This window comes from Ailuropoda melanoleuca, chromosome 15 (assembly GCF_002007445.2).
Source record: "Ailuropoda melanoleuca isolate Jingjing chromosome 15, ASM200744v2, whole genome shotgun sequence".
In the NCBI taxonomy this organism is placed as follows: domain Eukaryota; kingdom Metazoa; phylum Chordata; class Mammalia; order Carnivora; family Ursidae; genus Ailuropoda; species Ailuropoda melanoleuca.
In genome coordinates, this window is record NC_048232.1 from 49,960,075 (window position 1) to 49,977,559 (window position 17,485).

General features: G+C 37.9%; 1 pseudogene; it reads left to right on the top strand.

Moving 5' to 3' along the window:
- The first annotated feature begins 5,209 nt into the window (after positions 1 to 5,209).
- On the top strand, positions 5,210 to 7,220 carry LOC100484690 (annotated as a pseudogene).
- The last annotated feature ends 10,265 nt before the right edge of the window (positions 7,221 to 17,485 follow it).

Sequence of the window (17,485 nt, forward strand, 5' to 3'; positions counted from 1 at the left end):
ACTTTGTAGTTTGTCAACAGATTGAAACCTGTCTCCTATTTTCTAGAGCAGTATTTTTTATACCGACTCAAAAATTAATTTTATTTTTTAATGAAATAAACTAGAGTGAATAGAATATAAAGATCAGAGTACATATCTAGTGTGGACAAGAAATTTCTTTGTGAAATTTTTGTTTCATTTGTGGGGAAAGTTAAGAGTGTGTCCTATGTTGTGATTTAAACTGTTTCTTATTGTGAGTTGCAATCAAATAGATTTGAAGAAGAATGTTCTTGGAGCACAAGTAACAGGCAAAATATATGCTCTGGGCTGTGTTTCTCTGGTGCTTTTCCTTTACTTTGGGAACTAAAACTAAAGATTAGAAAGAGAAGGCAAATTGCCTTGACAATCCTCTCCTGCCTCAGCCCAAATTTCTTACATTGGCTGTTGAAAATAAATGGTCTTTTATTGGAACAGGAAGCACTATTCTGGAAGCAAGGTGGCCTAGATTATAGACTTTGCTAATCGGATGTTTGCCTAGATGAATTACTCTCTGCGTTTCAAGTTCTGATAAAAGTAGGAAGTTGGACTATATGCTGTTTAACCAATGTTATTCAGCCTTTTTCTTCAGTGATGATATTCACATTTGAAACAAATAGTCACTGTATACTCAGGCTTGTGCAAATTTTTGTCAGACTAGCTGTAACTCCTATCAACCACACACACACACACACACACACACAAAATCAGAATGCAAGTTCATGAAAGTAAAGATACAGAACAACAAATATAAGTATATCTTTTGCAATTGTCTGTATTTTAACTGTTGCTAATAATAGTTCCTTGCCATGAATGATGATTTTGGCATACCTCACAATTGTTTGCAACAAAATGATGTATCAATATATTCAAATTCAGAAATACATACTTTTCAGATCCTTTCAAATCTAATATTCTATGATTCCAGGAAATGATCATTCAATCTAGCATTTGTGTTGTAATCACAACGTAAACAAACTGTAATATGTGATCCTGCACTATAATTGAGAAATACCTTGTAACTCCCATTTGCTATGTTGAGATACCCCCACAAGTTTTCTACTCTTTAAATGATTTTAAGAATAATATTTTTAAATAAAACTTTTTATTAAAAGTATCCACTTTTATTATAACTACCCAATTTTAACTCCAATGAGAATTAATCTCTTATTGCCTAGTGTTTAATTAATTATACATTTCCGAGAATGAAAAGTTCTTTTCCCAAATCAGTGAAAGCACTGACAGGCATGATAATTTTTCCCACAGAACATATATCAACCTCGACCTAGAATGAGAGAAATTGACTTGAGGCTTTACCTTTAGTCTTTCCATTTAAAATATTTATGTTGCCAAAAATTGCTGATGAGGATTTTAGGTTAAAATCCTTATTTTCTCAGAGAAGATTAAGAGCAACCTCAAACATAAATAAGGTATTCAGCACAATAAGACTGTGGTAGATTATATTATTACTCTTGGCCATGTAACTTGCTCTAGCCAGTGGTTTATAAACAGATGTAATACATGCTAACTGCTTTAAATTTGAGTGCAACATTCAAGTCAATCTCTTAGCCTCATGCTGCCTGCAATGAGAAAGGTATGTTCCAAATAGGCTATCAGAATGAGAAAATACATGGAGCAGACCTGCAACTGACCTTAACCCTGGAGCAATACAGCAGCAGCTGACTTGCAGCTACTAACATGAAACAATAGTAAATCATAAATATTTATTGTTCTAAATCACAGAGATTTTGAAATTATTATGTAGTATAACCTCACAAATCAGCTTAAGTGAATGTAAACCAACAGATAGATGGTTCAAAGGCCAAATGCACTGTAGAACAATAATATTCTTCTATTTAGTAAAATAAAATAATAGACACCTACAGAATAGTCACCTAGATATTTGGTAAGCCCCCAACTAAAAATTTCTATTAAAAAGTAGTGTATTTATAAAATCTGTAGATTTGCTTCCAAAATATGTACATATTGATGCAGGGCTCAATCCCAGGACCCTGAGATCATGACTTAAGCTGAAGCCAAGAGTTGGGTGCTTAACCGACTGAGCCACCCTGGTGCCCGAGCACCTCACATTTTAAAAAATAACAAGTACAGAAGAAAATGAGACATCATTAATGAGAAACAATGAACATAGATAGCAAAAACATATTCAAAAGGACTTCAGATACTGAAATTACACACAGACTGTAAAATAACTATATAAAAATGAATAAAAGACAACCTTGAAAATATGTACAGAGAACAAGAAAGTACAAAGAATAAGGTATTTTTTTAAAGTAGAATTTAAAGAATTAAAAATATAAATTATTAAAATTTAAAACTAAGTGGACATATTTAATAGTCTATTTGACATAGCAGAAGTACAATTTAGTGAACTGTGAGACAGAGATGAAGAAATTGCCCAAATGCAATAGAAAAATAAAGAAATATAAAATATATATATTATATATAAATCTAAAATATATATATTATATATTATATATAAATATATATTTATAATATATAATATATATAAAATGTAAATATAAAAAATAAAGAAAAATATAAAAGAGACTTTAAGTGACATGGAAAACATTGTGAGAAAGTCTAAAATAAATCAGTACTCCAAAAGAATAGGAAAGAGAAAATGTGGCAGAAGCGTTATTTGATAAGGTAATGGTTGAAAACTTTCGAGAACTGATGGAAGACTCTAACCCACAGACTTAGGAAATCCCCAGCAAGTTAAAGAATAATAAATCTACACTTATATACATAATAAAACTATAAAATTCCAAAAGCAAACAAAGAAAAACTTAGAAGAGAAAAAAAATAGATTATCCCAAAGTATCTGGTAATTGGCTTTCCTCAGTAACAATAGAATCAGAAGATAGTGGAATAACTTTGTCCTCAGTGGGCTAAAAGAAAATGACTATTGGCCTAGAATTCAATGCCCATTGAAGAGATCTTTTAAGAATGAAGCCAAAATGAAGGCATTTTCAGGAAGCAAGAGCAGAGTTTGCTGCTAATATTGATTCTCACTAACAGAACGTCTAAAGAAATTTCTTTCTTCAGAAAAAAATGAAATGATGCCAAATAAAAGGTCCTAAAGTTAAGACTAAAGGAAAAGCATTGAAAGTGCTAAATATTTGCATGAATCTAAAAACCACTGACTATGCAAAACAGAATTGTTAAAATTATTTAATATTTTAAAAGAAAAGATAGCACTCATATTCCTAACATCAGAATAAGTCCAATCAGATTCTCACTTTATACCTACTATTAAACAGACCTCACCAAACCAAGTATTTTATCCATTCGTATTATTATTTCCATCTGCTATATGCCCTTAAAAGCAAAAATACTAAACATTTCCATTTTTTCCCCTCTTTTCTCATCCATTTGGGCAAAACTGTATTAATGTTTTATTGGTATTCTCTTTTTAAAAGCTCTACTGGTGTAGCATTTTAAATGTTTTTCTTCATGACATTTTTATTTCAAATTTGCATAATGTACCAGTGAAGACGGTTTATTAATAATCAGGCTAAGAAATTAGCACATATTTAGGAGATTTAGAGTAATAAAAAACAGAATTATATACTATTTTTCACATAACTATGAAGCATTAATGAGTCCCACCATAGAAGTCTAAAAATGAAAGTTCATCATAACAAATTATATAATTATGTATTCACAGGATAAGAACAATTAACTCTTACTGAAAAGCTCTGCCTACTGTTTCCACCCACGCTTCCTATTCAAAATTAGGTGCATGCTATGACTTTTAACACCATCTCTGGAAATAGTTAGAAATCTATGCTCAGGCTGTAAAGATTGACTCCTGAGCTTTAATTCAGCTCAGAGGGCAACCTGAACTCCAAATAAATTTTTATAAAGGAAGAAGAAGAAGACCCATTTCTTTCTGATATCTACCTAGACTAAACATTCCCAGTTGCAACTATGTTTTTCATTTCAATTTCAAGAGAGTATATAAAAAGGTGGCTATCACAATTATGTAAACATGAAAAGCATAGAACACATAATTCCTTAAATTTCCAAAGTTGTGGTAACTACAAGGCAAAGAAATTGTACCTTACTTTTTTTCCCAGAGTTTTACTCTTTCTTTTCCTCAGTCACATGAGATTATTCAAAACATATTTACTTCTATAATACTTTCCTGAGAAAACCAAATCTATAGTTTCACTGCATAATGTCCAAATGACTTTCATTACTTTATATTTTTTAACATGGAAAAGATTATATATTGCTAATATAGATAATTCCAGTTAGCTTTGTCCAACCTGTATTTATACATCTATAAATTTTCTGACAGTTCACAAGTAATTCATATAAACCAGACTGTACATTAATTATTTCAATTTAATAAGTTATCAGTTTTTACTGGGTCCAAGGCCCATCCTGTTTACAAAAAAATTATTAAGTATCTGTAGGTTGCTCCACCTCTTTTCTGAAATGAATGGGAAGCTAGCAAGAGGTCTTGCCCTATAAACTAACAGTGTTTCGAAACTGCAGTTTATGTTCTTCTCTGCTGACAATGAAGGTGCCATACATACAACATTATCAGCTAGCAGCCATCTACCCACCCCTCCCAACAAGGACAAGTGCTACCTAGATGACTTTTGTCAAATCTCCTAGGAATTTATTATCTTTCTTATTCCTTAAGAACACTGGTGCCCAAAGGTGACAAGGTGAAGAAAGAAGGTACCTACCCTGTATTCCAGTAATGTCTGTCCAAAGCATTCTTGTTAGGTTCATCCCTTTGTTCTAGGCCCTGTTGATATTTTCCCCTAGTTGTTTTCAGTTCCTATGGGAGCCTAACTTGCTTGTGTTATATGCACAGACAGCTGAGACCAGACTCCCAATCCCATTCCCCCCCCCCGTTTCCTTTAATCCTTAATCCCTATAACACCCTCCTGGAATGGACTGGAGTTGGGATACATCTATTTTTTTTATTTTTAAATATCAGCTCCTTTCCAGAGATGGCCAAACATTTCGCCTCTTGTGTTCTGACATTGTGCTGATTACTTCGACTAACTTTCTTTTGCTGTCAGCCAACAGTCTTGGACCTAACATCATTTGCCTCCCAACCCCCCTTCCTAAAAGTATTAGAAAAGCAGTACACCATATGAATACAATGATCTAAACTAAACAGGGAAAATTCTAGAAGAAAGACCTTTATGCAATAAACAAAAGCAAGGGAAAAAAGAAGCACCATTATGCATTAAAATAGACTCATCAATGAGAAGGAAGGAGAGAAAATGGCTTCCACGGATTACAGTACCTAAAGCCAAGCTGCAGCCCACTCAAGGATATGCACAGACCACCCAGGCATATGGGCAGCAAAGTTATGGAACCTATGGACAGCCCACCGATGTCAGCTATACCCAGGCTCAGATCACTGTGACCTATGGGCAGACCCCCTATGCAACTTCTTATGGAACAGCCTCCTGCTGGTTACACTACTCCGACTGCCCCCCCAGGCGTACAGTCTGCCTATTGAGGCGTATGGCACTGGTGCTTATGATACCACCACTGCTACAGTCACTACCACCCAGGCCTCCTATGCAGCTCAGTCTGCATATGGCACTCAGGCTGCTTACCCAGGCTTTGGGCAGCAGCCAGCAGCCACTGAACCTGCAAAACCACAGGATGTAACAAATCTGCTGAGACTAGTCAACCTCAATCTAGCACAGGAGATTAAAACCTGCCCAGCCTAGGATATAGACAGAGTAACAGTAGGTATCCCCAGGTACCTGGGAGCTACCCCACGTAGCCAGTCAGGGCACCACCTTCTTATCCTCCTACCAGCTACTCCATAGCCAACTAGTTATGATTAGAGTAGTTACTCTCAGCAGAACACCTATGGGCAGCCCAGCAGCTATGGAGAGCAGAGTAGCTATGGTCAACACAGCAGCTATGGACAGCAGCCACCCACTAGTTATCCCCCACAAACTGGATCCTACAGCCAGGCTCCAAGTCCATATAGCCAGCAGAGCAGCAGCTATGGTCAGCAGAGTTCATTCTGACAGGACCACCCCAGTAGCATGAGTATTTATGGACAGGAGTCTGGAGGATTTTCCAGACCAGGAGAGAATGGGAATGTGAGTGGGCCTGATAACCGGGGCAGGGGAAGAGGGGGATTTGATTGTGGAGGCATGTGCAGAGGTGGACAGGGAGGAGAACACAGTGGAATGGGTGCTGGAGAGCGAGGTGGCTTCAGTAAGCCTGACAGATCCATGGTTGAAGGACCAGATATTGATCTAGGTCCACCTGTAGATCCAGATGAAGACTCTGACAACAGTGCAGTTTATGTGCAAGGCTGAAATGACAGTGTGATCCTAGATGATCTGGCAGACTTCGTTAAGCAGTGTGGAGTTGTTAAGATAAACAAGAGAACTGGATAACCCATGATTCATGTCTACTTGGACAAGGAAACAGGAAAGCCCAAAGGTGTTGCTACAGTGTCCTATGAAGACCCACCAACTGCCAAGGTTGCCATGGAGTGGTTTGATGGTAAAGATTTTCAAGGGAGCAAATTTAAGGTTTCTCTTGCCAGAAGAAGCCTCTGATGAACAGCATGCAGGGTGGTATGCCTCCCCGTGAGGGCAGAGGGATGCTGCAGCCACTCTGTGGAGGTCCAGGGGGCCCAGGAGGTCCTGGGGGTCCCATGGGTCACAGAAGAGGCCGTGGAGGAGACAGAGGTAGCTTTCCCCCAAGAGGGCCCCGGGATTCCTGAGGGAACCCACCCAGAGGAGGAAAACGTCCAGCACTGAGCTGGAGACTGGCAGTGCCCCAGTCTGGGTTGTGGAAACCAGAACTAGGCCTGGAGAGCAGAATGCAAGCAGTGTGAGGCCTTGAAGCCTGAAGGCTTCCTTCCATCACCCTTTCTACACCCTGGGCAGTGACCATGGCAGAGGTGGCCCCGGTGGCATGCGGGGTGGAAGAGGCAGCCTCATGGACCATGGTGGTCCCGGTGGGATGTTCAGAAGTGGTCATGGTGGAGAAAGAGGTGGCTTCCATGGTGGCCAGGGCATGGACTGAGGTGGCTTTGGTGGAGGAAGAGGGGCGGCCCTGGTGGGCCCCCTGGACCTCTGATGGAACAGATGGGAGGAAGAAGAGGTGGGCATGGAGGACCGGGAAAAATGGAAAAAGATCAGCACCGTCAGGAACTCAGAGACCAGCCCTGCTAGACACAGAGACCCCGCACAACTGCGTTGACTGCCAAATTTATTTTTAAACCAGAAAGTTTTTTAAATTTATAATTCCATATATATAATGTTGGCCACAACATTATGATTATTCCTTGTCTGTATTAGTATTTTTCATCATTTGTAAAGAAACATTAAAACAAGTTAAATGGTAATGTGCTGAGTTTTTTTCCTTCTTTTAAAGATTGTTGTTTAAGCTAAGACTAAATAATGGGAACCCCTGTGAACATGCTCAGTATCATTGTGAAGAACCAAGAGGGCCTCTAACTGTAATAATGTTCATGGTTGTGATGTTTTATTTTTTTTAAATAAAATTACAAATGTTTATTTTAAAAAAAAAGACATCAGATGTATCAACCTAACACAATGTATGGACCTCTTTTAGATTCTGTTTCAAATCACTTTTATAAAAAGACATTAATGAAACAATCAGGGAAATACTAATACTGGTTGGATATTACATGATATCAAGGAATTATTATTAATCATCTTAGGCATGATAATGATATGTGATTATTTTTATTTAAATGTCCCATTTCTTAAAGACACATACTGTATAATTGGGCCCCTACTTCAGGGAAAAAAAAAACCCACCTTCAAATTATGTCACTTTATTTTCTCTATCTATAGGTCAAATCCATGGGAATGTACTCTACAACTACTACTTGTTATTTTCTACCTTTAAGATAGTAATAATTTCCTCTTTATCATGTCCATTTTTTTGAAGATTTTTATTTATTTGAGAAAAAAAGAGAAAAAATCATGAGCAGGGACAGGAGAAACAGACTCCCTGCCAAGCAGGGAGCCCTATGCAGGGCTCCATCCCAGGACCCCAAGATCACAACCTGAACTGAACACTTAATTGGCTGAGCCACCCAGGTGCCCCATGTCTATGATTATTTTTTGGTAAAAGTATTCAAATCAAAAGCAACTCATGCTATCTGTTGTTTGCTCCAAACCTCTATTAAACCACTGTGAAAGGCCAAATATCATATGACATGTGGCAAATAAATCTGATTAAGCACATTAACATGTTCAAATTTATATAAAGCATTCGCAAATACAGATTACTCTAGAGATGCTAAGAAGCAGATGTACTGATCTCCTTGGCATTCACATGATTCAGCTACAAATAGAATTTGAACAGATTCCAAATGCACAACTGTCAAATTCATAAAAAGTAGCAAAAAAAGTCAAGTGAAAGTTTAGGCCCTGCCTTGATTAGCACTGACTCTTTTCTGGAAAGAAAATAGTTGAAAGTATTCTGTTAATGTTTTATTTCTTCTGTGCTAATATTTGACAAGAACTAAGTACTTTCAATTTATGCAGAGATGTTCCCATTAGGCTAGCAGTGATAATCCAGAAACTGTTATAAGTTAATATTGCTATGAAGATGAAAGAAAATCTTAAAATCAATTTAATCAAAGGGGCGCCTGGGTGGCTCAGTCAGTTAAGCAGATGACTCTTGATTTCAGCTTAGGTCGTGATCTCAGGGTCTTGGAATCAAGCCCCTCATTGGGCTCTACGCTCACAGGGGAGTCTGCTTGAGGATTCTGTCTCTCCCTCTGCACCTCTCTCATGCACACACTCTTTCCCTCTTTAAAATAAATAAGTCTTGGGACACCTGGGTGGCTTAGTAGGTTAAACGTCTGCCTTTGGCTCAGGTCATGATCCCAAGGTCCCAGAATCAAGTCCCACATTGGGCTCCTTGCTCAGTGGGGAGTCTGCTTCTCCCTCTGCCTGCTGCTTCCCCTGCTTGTGTTCTCTCTCTCTCTTTCACAAATAAATAAAATCTTTAAAACTAACTAAATAAATCTTTTTAAAAAATCAATGTAATCAATATTACAAAGTTCATCAATGCAAATTTGACTCACTGTAGTAGTATAGTGTAGTGGGGTTGAGCTCCAACTCTAACATCAGATATATAATGCTAGCCCTGTCATTTACTAGCTGTGAGACCACACCAAGGCTCTTTCCTCATCTGTAAAGTGGAATTAAATTTTTTTTTTTACTTTACAGTGTTGTAATAAGAATTAAAGAACTCAAGAAACATAAACTGTTATGATTACTATCTTTGGGAAATATTACAATATGCACAATATTACTAACTGTATTTTCACTTTACTCAGTTGTAAAAAAAATTACAGACTATACTCTACCAACCTTCCATTGATACCAAAGCTTTGTGGCAACTGGCCTAATTCTGAGAATTATAGAAGATACATAGATGGGCATAACCTCAGGCCATGGAAGCAGATTTATTTAAGAATCTCTACAATCCCCAATTCAAATATCACGTCTCACATGTGATGTAAGAATGAAAGCCATTTCTTTGGCAACTAGGAGATAGACTCAATTTGAGAGTTGTACTTTCCGTTCAAATAAGACTTCAAACAGACATTAGAGTGTTGCAAGACATGAAGTCAACACTCTAAGCCAGTCCACTCTTGCCAAACTTATTTCTTAAGTACAATGAATCATAGTAAAACAAAATTCATCTCTAACCACAATGCAGTNTTTTAAGATTTTATTTATTTATTAGACAGAGATAGAGACAGCCAGCGAGAGAGGGAACACAAGCAGGGGGAGTGGGAGAGGAAGAAGCAGGCTCATAGCTGAGGAGCCTGACGTGGGGCTCGATCCCACAACGCCAGGATCACGCCCTGAGCTGAAGGCAGATGCTTAACCGCTGTGCCACCCAGGTGCACCNAGCCAGTCCACTCTTGCCCAAACTTATTTCTTAAGTACAATGAATCATAGTAAAACAAAATTCATCTCTAACCACAATGCAGTAATGTATACATTTCCTTATTCTTCTGCCCTTGCAATGTCATTTAGCAATCCAGAACATCTTGTTTATGATAGTCAATAGATATAAAAATGGCCTTTCAAAAACTTTGAGAGATATTAGATGTAAAGATTTGGTGGATTCAAGTTAAACATTTTGGGCTAGAATAATTATAGGTAATGCAGTATATTTTGTATAGCATCTTTCATGTTATTTGATTAATGCTCAATTATTGATGCTTAGACTGATATTGACATAATGATATGGCAGTCTCATCCCTACTTTATAAACTCATGACTAGGAAGTAATTTGTATGGTATTACTTTAATACCATGCATATGACTAGATCCTCTTCAAACATAAACCTCATGTTTTAACACTTGTTGAAAACCTTTGTACAAGTCAATAATTTCAGTCAGAATTGCAAAATAATTTTAATACCGTCATTCATTCTACATTCTGACATTTTTTTCCAGTAAGATAGAGCTTGCCTTTATAGCTAGAACTGTTTGATCACCTTAAAATATGGTTCATACAGGAAAGGAAAAATAAATAATTCCTTACTTTTAGTAATTTTCAGAGTTAAGATAATTTGGAGACAAATGGGGAAATCTGAATTTGGGTTTTAGATAAGATGAAAATTCATTGACTTAGAAAGGTAGAGATTGTTAATTTTAAAAAAGTAAATACATTGTAAAACTGCACACCAGGTATGAAACCATTTTGGTTAAAAATACATATATATATTTATATGCATATATAGGGATAAATAAAGATATGGAAAGATATACAGTAAGCTGTTAACAATGGTAATAGATGGGAAATATGTTTTTTTTTATTTTTCTATTTTATTTATATATAGTTTCCAACTTTCTACCATGCATGTACTACTTTCATAGTAACAGACGGTTTTTGTTTGTTTGTTTGTTTTTTAAGAAAATCACTATTTCCTACTGGGCCTATATATAACTTCTGAGTCATCATCAACATGAGACTGTAGGGGCGCCTGGGTGGCACAGTGGTTAGGCGTCTGCCTTCGGCTCAGGGCGTGATCCCGGCGTTATGGGATCGAGCCCCACATCAGGCTCTTCCGCTATGAGCCTGCTTCTTCCTCTCCCACTCCCCCTGCTTGTGTTCCCTCTCTCGCTGGCTGTCTGTATCTCTGTCGAATAAATAAATAAAATCTTTAAAAAAAAACAAAAAAACAAAACAAAACATGAGACTGTAAACATTCCAGCATGCGAGACTACCAGGTCACCAGCCTACCTGGTTACTTCTTTAAAGCCTCTCTGCTTCAGATTTCCTTTGCCTTTGTCTCTTACCCATGGTTCATAGGGCCTCAGCACTAGATCATGTAGCCTTTGCACTGTAGCAGTCTTCACAAATTGGCAGCTTATCTGTGTGCCTCTGTTGGCCTTGGGCAGAAACTCCTTTTGTTTTTATGTCATCATATTAGTTTTTTCCCTACCTTTCTGACTCTTCTTCATTCCTACAAGTTTATCTTTCTCTGCTATTTGTTGCTCCAAAATTTCATACTCAGCCTTCTTCTCTTTTCACTTTACATCTTCTTCCTAGAAAAGAGGAGATAATGGATCTTGTGTTCTGATTCTTTTTAATCTAATATGTAGCTCTAGCTTAGTCCTCTCTCCTGAGCAACAAAATCATATATATATAATCACTAATTATTGTACTCTCTAGTTAGACATTTATAAATTTATATATTTACATATTGAGGTCCTCCACTGTCTGGCTCTTAAAATAGGAATATGCTACTTTCAGAACTTTAGGGAAGAGTAACTTCCATTTTTATTTCTGCCACCTTCCCTAAGAAGAAAGACCCAGCCTCTTTCTTGCCATAGTTTTCAAATCTACTTACCCACGACAGATTATGTTCTGTTCTGTTTCTCATTCCGTGTAATAAACTAAACATACGTGGATCAGAGCCTAGGCTTGCCTTCTAGAGGCAGATCTGAGTCCTAACCCTCATTTTTTTCTACTGTTGACCTCACTGAGTGTGGAGAGCAGTGATTCTGCCCAAGTTTATCTGTCCTGCAGACCCAATTTTCCTTTTATTATGCCATATCCCATTTGGACTTGGGGAGGAGTATTGAAAAGCCTGGTTGTGGCTGTACATTGAAGTCATATTGTCCAAGCAGCTTTATCAGGAAGAAGGTGGTTTTTCATCTTTCTCTATCTGGCTCCCTATTAATTGGTTTTTAATTCAGAAGAGAGTTAAGACATAGGAGCAGCGGTCACTGCCTAAGCCCCACTAGTGATAGGACAACTTTATCCACAAGTAGCTGTTTAATGAGAACCTAGGTCTGAGAAAAGGAATGGAAAATGAAATCTTGCCAATCTAACAAGGGAATAAAGATCCCAGAATAAAATGATAGCAATTATCAGATAATCAGCAAAATAGGATTTTGTTCATTTATTCCTGAACGCCTATTCTGTGTTAGGCATTGTTTCAAGAAGTTTAAAGAGTTAGAATACTTTAAACGAAAGTTACCTGATAGTCTATGGGGCGCCTGGTTATTGGTTAAGTGCCCAACTTTTGTGTTTTGCTCAAGTTGTGATCTCGTGGGTCCTGAGATTGAGCCCTGCTTTATCGGGCTATGGAGATCAGCAGGGAGTCTGCTTGAAGATTCTCTCCCTTGAGTGCACACTTGCTCATGCCCTCTCTCTCTCAAATAAATAGATTTTTAAAAAGTTACCTGGTACTCTAATTTGACTGAGTTTTAAATCATTATAATAATCAACAACAAAGCAATGCTTTATATTCAAAGCCAGTATGATTGATTCAGCATAATTATAACATTGAGCACTTGTTTATCAAACAGGCAATTCCCATACCATATCTGATTGAACCATCAAAACAACTCTACGAGGCAGAACAGAATTGAAAAAAAAAGTCAATGACTTAACTGAACAGAGATTTTTTTAAAGATTTTATTTATTTATTCATTTGACAGAGATAGAGACAGCCAGTGAGAGAGGGAACACAGCAGGGGAGTGGGAGAGGAAGAAGCAGGCTCATAGCAGAAGAGCCTGATGTGGGGCTCGATCCCACAACGCCGGGATCACACCCTGAGCCGAAGGCAGACACTTAACCACTATGCCACCCAGGCGCCCCTAACTGAACAGAGATTTATTTCTTACTCCAAAATGTTGGCTCTGGCTGCAGACAACTGTCTTCCATGCAATGGCATGATAATCGAGGCTCTTTCAACCTGTGGTGCCACCATCTTTTTTTTTCAATTATAATAATATTTTTTTATTATATTACGTTAGTCACCATACAGTACATCCCTGGTTTCTGATGTAAAGTTCGATGATTCATTAGTTGCGTATAACACCCAGTGCACCATGTAATATGTGCCCTCCTTACTACCCATCACCAGCCTATCCCATTCCCCCACCCCCCTCCCCTCTGAAGCCCTCAGTTTGTTTCTCAGAGTCCATAGTCTCTCATGCTTCATTCCCCCTTTTGATTACCCCCCCTTTCTTTATCCCTTTCTTCTCCTACCGATCTTCCTAGTTCTTATGTTCCGTAGATGAGAGAAACCATATGATAATTGTCTTTCTCTGCTTGACTTATTTCACTTAGCATTATCTCCTCCAGTGCCGTCCATGTTGCAGCAAATGTTGAGAAATCGTTCTTTTTGATAGCTGAGTAATATATGAGTCTTCTTCCATGATTGCCCCAGTAGGAGAAGGACTGGGGGATTTCCTATTGGCTTTTCATGGCCTCATCTGGAAACTGACACATGTCAATTCCACTGTATTTCATTGCCAGACTGAGTCACATGGACCCATCCAGTTGCTGGGGTGCTGAGAAGGAACAGTCAATCCACTGAATGCCCAGAAGAGAAAGAGAACTGAATATTGACTAACATTAGCAATGTGTACCATAAATAGCTATCATTACTGTTCTTTTTGTATAGGTGAGGAAATGGAGGACTAGCAATGTCAAGGAACTCATTCAAGGTTACATAGAAAGTAAGCAGAGGGAGCATTATGTGAACCTAGATAATCTGACCCCAGAATTCATGCTTAACCTCTAGCCTATAATACTGCCCAACTGCACACTGGAACTCTGGCAGAGTCCAGCCACCACTAGAGATATTTAATTCAATTTATATAAATTCAGTTCAATTCAGTCCACATACTTTTACTGAATGCTCTCTTTGTGCCAGTCATTGCAGGTTCATCTGAAGGAAGGTTGGATTATTTGACAATATAGATCTCTTCCAACACAGCTGCTTCCATTTCTATGGAGAACCATGACTAATACAACAACCTTAAAATTAGTCTCTATAAAAAAAAGTTAGGAAATGATACTTTATTAAATTTTAAGTTAAAAATGAGATCCTATGCAAATCTTAATTACTTTGATCTTAGAATGTCAACTGAAATAGAAGAATCCTAGAATAACCTACAGAAATTAGTCAATGTTTATTGTATTTTCTACAACACAAAGTTTAAAAAAAACTCATTGGATACAAAATATATAGATTTTTGCGAAGATCCTTGTGAACTGAAAGAACAACCAAAACAACCTGTCAAATATAGGCCTTAGTATATAGATTTTACTTAGGGGAGTGTTCTAATTATCTTCACAAATTCAATATCGTGAGAATGTGTGACTTGGTGTTAATTATCATTTTTGAAGGAATTTAGTTCTATACAACCGAGAATGCTCATAGTCTCTCCAATTTTAATGTGTTTTCCTGTACATGATGCTGTTTCTGAAGTATTTAGTTGCCCCCTGCTGGTCATATAATTATAAAATTGCTAAAGTTAAGTATTTCTCAGATTGCATGTGATGACAAACTTCTGAGATGCATTAAACTTTTTCATCAAATGAATTCACAGTGGATTTCCAGTGCTCAATTGAGATATATAAGTTAACCCAGAGTTCTTTTTTTTTTTAATTTAATTTATTTATTTGACAGAGAGAGACAGCCAGCAAGAGAGGGAACATAAGCAGGGGGAGTGGGAGAGGAAGAAGCAGGCTCCCAGTGGAGGAGCCTGATGTGGGGCTCGATCCCAGAATGCTGGGATCACGCCCTGAGCAGGAGGCAGATGCTTAATGACTGAGCCACCCAGGTGCCCTTTGTTCAAGTATTTTAAAAACTATTTTTATCCTGTCTTTGCTACCACCTCTCTGGCTAATGTTGGACAAGGAACTTTAACTTCTTGGTATCTATTTCCTCATCTATAATATGAAGAATAATTGACATACAATCAACTGTACATATTTAAAGTATAATTTGATAAGTTTGACATATGTATTCAACTGTGAATTATTGCTACCATAGTTTAAGATAGCTCAAGATAGTGAACATATTTATCATTCCCAAGAGTTTTTTTTTAAATTATTTATTTTGATAGAGAGATTGGGAGGGTGTGCGTGAGCAGGAGGAGGGGCAGAAGGAGAGAAAGAATCCCAAGCAGACTCCCTGCCAAGAGGGGAGCCGGATGCAGAACTGGATCCCACGACCCTGAGATCATGATCTGAGCTGAATTCAAGAACCAGAGGCTTAACTTACTGAGCCACCCAGGCACCCTATTTCCAAAAGTTTTTTTGTGCCACTTTATATTTCCTTCTTCCCGCCTCCTGCCCCTCCCATCCCTCTCCCATCCTCCAGTAACCACTGATGTGCTCTCAGTCACTGTAGATTAGTTTGCATCTTCCAGAGAAAAACGAATTTTAGTTTAAAGACTAAAATGAGGTACGGAAAAACTTAAATTCTTTTTAAATATTAAAAACTTTATTTTGAGGGTGCCTGGGTGGCTCAGTTGGTTATGTTTCTGCCTTCAGCTCAGATCATGATCCCAGGGTTCCAGGATTGAGTCCTCATCAGGATCTCTGCTCAGCGGGGAGCCCTCTTCTCCTCCTCCCTCTGCCTGCTACTACTCCTGCTTTTGCATGCTCTCTCTCTCTGTGTCAAATAAATACATAAAATCTTTAAAAAAAAAGTTAAAAAAAGAAGACTTTAACTTTAGAGTCAACAGATATAAGCTTGGGTCTTGGCTATGTTGTTTACTAGCTGTGTGACCTTGGTCAAGTTACTCAACATCCTAACTCCGAGGTTAACAGTTTCCCACACTTAGGAGAAAGGATAAGAATATCATCTATCCCCGTAAAGATGTTGGGAAATTGCATGCAGAGCAATTAGCTCAGTGCTGGGCCTGTACTATAATACGCTCAATCAATGGTAGCCACATGTCTTAGACATTTCAAAGAGCACCAATCCAGTTTTAAGAAAAGGAAATGAGAACCTTCACCATGTAGCCAGTGTAATCTTAAGGTAGCCATTTTAGAAGTTTTATGTGGGAATAATTCACTGTGCTAGCCATGATATCCAGATGACTCTGACTCAGGTCCTTCTCTTAAGCATTTCATTGATTTTCTTTCCTCATAACTCCTTCCCCAAGTGTCATAGTTTTCATTTCTTTGTAATTCCATCCCTACCTCACATATGACCTGGCAGTCCTCTCATTTCACCTTTATGATTTGACAAATAACTTGACCATAGTAAAAAAAATAAAAAACCAAGGTGCTTATTCACACAAAGGGCTATTTCAGGAGATTGAGGCTGTGCCTCAGATCTCAATCAAACCATTGGGCCTCTTAGAAGTTTAAAGGTGCTTTCCTCAGCCCTAGGCTCTCAGCAGGAGCCAAAGATAGAGATGAGATTATTTTATAGAAACAAACTGTAGATTGAGTGGTCTTTGTCTAACAGAGTGAACCTCATTGAAATACTTGAAGACCCACCAAGTTCTTGAGAAATTTATTTCAGCAGAAGCAGTGCCAGCTTGGAATGAGAAAGAGAGTAAAACAAAAGGAGGCTGTCAGACTGCCCCTCCCCAATTTTATTGGCAGGATGTAGTCTGATAAACCTACTCCTCTGTGAACACATGCTACCTTCCATAAAAAAGGAAGGATGACTCAGAGGGCTGAACCAAAAACCCAGGAGGCAGAGCCAAGAGCTTTGCAGGATTATTCCCAAGCCAAAGAACCTAATCAAGAAACTCCCAACATTCACCCAGTTGTATTTCAAAATGCTATGGGGGCACCTGGGTGGCTCAGTTGGTTAAGCATCTGCCTTCGGCTCAGGTAGTGATCTCACGGTCGTGGGATCGAGCCCTGCATCAAGCTCTCCACTCAGTGACAAGTCTGCTTCTCCCTCTGCCTCTGTAGTCACTTTTGCTCTCTCTCAAATAAATAAATAAAATCTTTAAAAAACAAAACAAAACAAAATGCTATGGACCAAGAAATATACCTTTCATTTTACCTTTTTTTAAGCCTTTCATTTCCCTTGTTTGAACTTGAATGTCTTTAACTGTTATACTCAATCTGTAACACCACTTAATGTTGGAGGCAAATCACTTGTTTCTTTAGTTTCTCAGGCCCATAGATGAAGAGTAATTGTACCCAGGAACTAACTTTTTC